The sequence below is a fragment of the Arachis duranensis genome, chromosome 8 (genome assembly GCF_000817695.3).
Source record: "Arachis duranensis cultivar V14167 chromosome 8, aradu.V14167.gnm2.J7QH, whole genome shotgun sequence".
NCBI classification, from domain to species: domain Eukaryota; kingdom Viridiplantae; phylum Streptophyta; class Magnoliopsida; order Fabales; family Fabaceae; genus Arachis; species Arachis duranensis.
This window is the reverse complement of record NC_029779.3, coordinates 41,550,346-41,555,841: the sequence shown is the minus strand read 5'-3', so window position 1 is coordinate 41,555,841 and position 5,496 is coordinate 41,550,346. Positions and strand designations below refer to the sequence as shown.

At 29.3% G+C, this 5,496-nt stretch overlaps 1 pseudogene; it reads right to left on the bottom strand.

Moving 5' to 3' along the window:
• Positions 1-1,978: 1,978 nt before the first annotated feature.
• Positions 1,979-2,680, bottom strand: LOC110274865 (uncharacterized; annotated as a pseudogene).
• Positions 2,681-5,496: the final 2,816 nt, after the last annotated feature.

The following is a 5,496-nucleotide window of genomic DNA, read 5'->3' as shown; positions in this document are numbered from 1 at the left end:
TATTATTGATGTCCCTGAATAGATGAATGTTTGTTGCAGTAGTTTGGAAGAAGCAGGAGCCGGTTTTGTGCATTCATCAAGAAATAAATAATTAAGATAAAAAAAGTGGATATTATTCTTATTCAACAAGATACAAAACTGTTATGAAAATTAAACAACTAAAATCTTAACCTTAAAACTCTTTTTTCTTTTATAAAAATTCTGATATATATAGAAGTCTAAACTCTCACGATATCATACACATTTAACATTTAGGTAAAAAGAAATGGAAAAAATTACACAAAGAAAATCATACAGATATTAAAAATGTCCATAAAGATAAAAAATTCACCCAATACACCCCAAAATTAATGCTCGCCAGGGGGATGCACTTGTAATGGTGTGGGGCAAATACCCCTATTAAATTTTGAAAAATTTTCAAATAATATTTAATAATAAATTTTATTTGTTCTACTATACAAATAAATGTGATCCCATAATCATAAAGACACAATGTTATATATTGAATTCTCCAGAACAATAAGTCCACAATGTTATTGAATTAGTTTGTTATATTTGATTTTAATCATTTATAAATATATAAACTTTGATTTTAAATATTTAATAGGAAAGAATTAAATAATATTATATTTATTAATAAATTAATTTAAGCTTATAAATTTATCTTTTCTAGTATTAGAGAAATATTTTAAAAAATATCACCATTATTGAATATCATAAATTTATTTTTTAACAACGATAGTAATTGAAAGAATTTTTTTAACTATAAATATAATAAAGAATTGACTAATCCTATGGGAGATAAATTTTTAAATAATTTTTTGAGAACATACAAAAAAATATTTAATTATATTAACAATAAAAAATTATATAATTTTTTAAAAATATAAAATCTAAAAGAATAAAATTTTAAATTATATATTATTCTTTAAATTATTATTTTAATATTTAATTTATTAGTTAAATAATTTTAAAATTAATTATGGTTTATAATAACAAATTTTAATTATAAAAATTATTGTTACGAAAAAATTTTCTAAATCCGCCGCTCTTACTAGCTACTATATTGTCTGAACTGTCAACTGCTAGTAACTACACAAAGCATTCACGCAACTACCCCTCTCTTAGCTTATGTTAAAAATAGCTTCCTAACCCCTTTTTCCTTTTTTACTAATCATTAATACTCAAGAGTGTCCAAACCATGCACCACAAGAACTTTTTCGTTTTAATATTGTATTATTAGGGGTGAAATCCGAGTTAAATCTCAAAGTAGTCTTGAGATTCATAAAATGCACCGATTTAGTTCATAACTTCCCAATCGCACTAATTACGTCCTCCAGATTCTAAAAAATGCATCAACGTGATCCCTCTTGAATTTGCCGTTCATATTTTTTGCCGGCGAGAGTGACGTGGCGAATGATTGCCACGCTAGAGACCCAAGCCATCATCCCCAACTCTAAAGTTGCTATCCCCTTCTGTCCGTGTCGGCCGAGCAACTTCTTATCCTCCTCGCCGTGATGCTCGTAGTTCTTGCCTATTACGCTGCTTCTCGCGGTCTTTCTATGTTGCTTTACTTCTCGCCATTTTCGCCAAAATTCTAGTAGGTGAGTCCTTTCTTTGCTGTGTTTTTGCTGCGTTGTATTCTTTTGTTAATTTGTCTAATTAGTTTCTTAATTTTTTTGTCCTTGTTCTTCCGGCATTGAATTTTTTCACCTTCCATCTCCTTGGTTGCAGGAAGCCACATGGAGAGGCGACACAAATTGAAGACAGAGAAGAAGGATCATATTGATTTGGCATAGGGTTTTCAGAATTTCCAATTACACCCGCGGACACACAACGTGTTCCAAACTAAATTCACAACAAAGTATTGTAAATTTGTTATCAATATCGTATCTCTCGCTGGAAAAATCGAAAAAGGCCAATCATCAAACTCATAGTTCATCGATATTACAAATTTCACAGCCAATAATTTTTAACATCAGCAAGCAAAATCGTTAAGCCACCAAAAATGGGAGGCCATGGCGGTCTCAACATTCTCCTGCAGAAGCGGTGGAACGTCTACAACTACAACAACAGGGAAAAGGTCCACCGCGATGAGAAGCAAGCCACCAGAAACGAGTAGATCAAGTGCGACGAAGTCAGAAAGCGCGACGTCGAGCTCTGCCTCGAGCGCCTCTGCACCGCCAAGGGTTTGGCTCCTCTCGTTAAGGCCAAGGCAAAGGAAGAGAAGGGGGATGAAGAAGAAGAAGAACTGGAATTGAAGAATTTGGGTGACAACAGACACATTAACTTGTTCGAGGGGATTAAAATTTTTGATCCTGTACTGAGAAATCGAGAAGAGGAAGGAGTTGTTAGGGGAAAGGGAAGGGTGGAAGAAGGAGAAGAGGATGAAAAAAGAAGAAGGGAAGTCCTCGGGGGTGGTGGTGGGTCCCGAGGATGAAAAGTATAGGTTAGAGCCGTATGGGGTAGCAGGGAAGGGTGTGAAGATGCCTTGGTATTTTTTAGATTCGTAATGGCGCCGATGAGAAGGGTGATGGGGATGATAATGATAGGGAAGTGAAGAATGAGAACAAGAAGAAGAATGGGGGGAAGACTTTGGAGGAATTGAGAGAGGTTGAAGAGGGAGAAGCACGAGAAGGAGGGGGAGAGGAATGATCGCCAATACGACGACGTTTTTCATCCTCCAGCGTGGTAATCATTCGCCACGTCACTCCCGTCGGCAAGCAATATGAACGAAAAATTCGAGAGGGACTACGTTGATGCATTTTTTGCAATCTGAATGACGTAATTAGTGCAATTGGGAAGTCAAGGACTAAATTGGTGTATTTTGTGAATCTCAGGGACCATTTTAGGGTTTAACTCGATGAAATTCTCTATGATTAATCAAATTGTGTGTTAAATATTACTATGGTCATATATAAAATGTCAATAACATTTTGTGTTTTTTTAATTAAAATAATATTTTTTAACAAAACATCAATGACGTTTTGTGTTTTAATAATTAAAATAATATTTTTTATTACAAAATATCAATAACATTTTATTCTTTTATAATTAAAAATTTTTTTATTACTGACATTTTGTACTATCACCACAATTCTATAGAATATTAAAATGATCAAATATTTTTATATTTGACATTAAAATTTTTTATATATAAAAATTTTAGTCGCACAATAAAGAACGTAACTATCTGGATAAATATTAAACAACTTTGGATATATAAATCAGTTTTTGTTAAAAATTAAATTAAACTTAACTAAGTAATTAAATTTAAAATCTTATATATATGTAAATACTTATAATGATAATACTGACTTTATAATTTTAATTAAATAGCTCAATAATATTATATTTTACTAAAGTTTCTTTTTTATTATAGCTTAACGAAACTATCAAATATCAAATATATAAAAGAAATTTGTTATATGTTTAAATATTATATTTCAATAGAAAAAAGGTACTTTTAAGATAATACAGATAAATTCAAAATTTAGTAAATTTTTGTTTTAATTCGTTGATTGTAATTTTATTCATATACTATAATTTTACTTTTAATAAAAAGAAATTATATGTATATATTTATATAACACAATATCTAATACGATGACCAAGTTTTAATCTTAAATTTTATCCAATCAGAGGCTTAACACACAGCTTTCAGAATATACCATCTCTTACTATATAAGGCTACTTTGGGCGAATTAATAAGGAGCACGCAATACATACTTTTTATGTTGTTTAATTTATTCTAATAATAACCTTTTTTCAATGTTTCTATTTCTGGTTTTATTTAATAAATTAAAGCAGTGAGGTATATATCAAGTTATCACGCACTAGCATAATTTTATATTTAGTTATTTACTCTAAAAATACAAGTGTGAGCATAAAACACGAAAAGCTGCTTTATGAGGAAAGGTTCAGCATGCAGAAGAAACAAAAACAGTATCCCGAATATCTAATTAGATCAACTCAAAATAAAGCATGAAATCTAAACAAAGAAAAAAGGAGAAAGTAACTGACCAACAAATCTTTTGATATAGATCCGTTAAAAAGAAAATATTAATAAAGCTAAGGACATATAGAATAGAACGATTGTGACATTTCTTGGAACAAACAAGGTATGCATTAATTAATCAACATAATTATATAATAATTCTTAAGTAAGATTAATGATTATATCTCTAATATTTCATAAATTTTTATTATATATATTATACAAATATTTCATTAGCTTTTCGTACTTTTTTTTAATTCATATGATTTTAATTTCACACATTTTTACATTTTATATTATTAAACTAATAAAATATTTGCACTTATTATATCGGTGTTGAAATTGCGGATAATTCTATATATTGTATGAGATTGAGAAATTATGGGTTTAATTTTTTCATTAAATAAAATTAATTATTTAAAAATTAGTTTTGAAAATTTAGTAAACCTGGAAATAAATATTAACCTCTAACTTAGATCATCAAACTCAATACTTTTATAAGAGTACCGTAACAATTCTCTATAATAGTACATAACTATGACTTCAATTTATAATTCGTTTTTCAAAAAACTACCAAATCATTATTATTGTTTTATTTTTAATATGTATATTATATTATGTTAATAATTAATATATATTTTATACGAATAATTAATTTGATATATACATTTAATATGGTTAATTTTTTTTTCACTTGCAATATAAATTAAATCTAATTTATATGAAAATACATTTCCTCACCCAAAGAAAAAGGAAATAAAAACAAGGATCTAAAATCAAGCATGGAAATCGAAAAGATATTTGGGGCGAGAAAGGATCAGCAAACAAAAACAAAAAAAACAAAAATAGTATATAGTAATCATAATAAGAATAGAGTATGAAAGGAAAATTAAAAAAAAGCAAAGAAAAAGAGAAATAAAGCAACTGTGATTATTGTCATGCAAGTATTCTCGGAAGAAGGTATGGTATTCTGTTAGGAATGGTGGGGTTATGTTTGTTTTTGTTGCTATCCAAATGTCCCAATCCTTTTGTAGCTAATAATACATGATGGTTTAATTTGGAATAAATTCATGTGATGGCATTCAAAGGAAGGAATCTATGGATATCATTGTTATTCGTGGTAATCTGGCCATTATGGAATAATACAAGTGATTAAAAGTGGTAATCTGGCCATTATGGAATGGATCTCGCTAGGGAGACAATGGACTGGGTTCACCAAGGATCGAACTCTTGACCTTTTAGATCTAGCGCTTTAATACCATGCATGATACCACTCATCCCAAAAGATTCAGCTGATGAAAAAATGTAACACTAATAATTATATCTCTAATACTTCATAAACCTCCATTGTACACATTGTATAAATATTTCATTGGCTCCTCATACTTTCCCTTATGGAATAATACAAGTGATTAAAAATGGAACCGGACTGAGAGTACGTCACTATCTTTCTTTATAAAATTATATGACTTCACCTTTTTTTTGGATGAAATGATGGT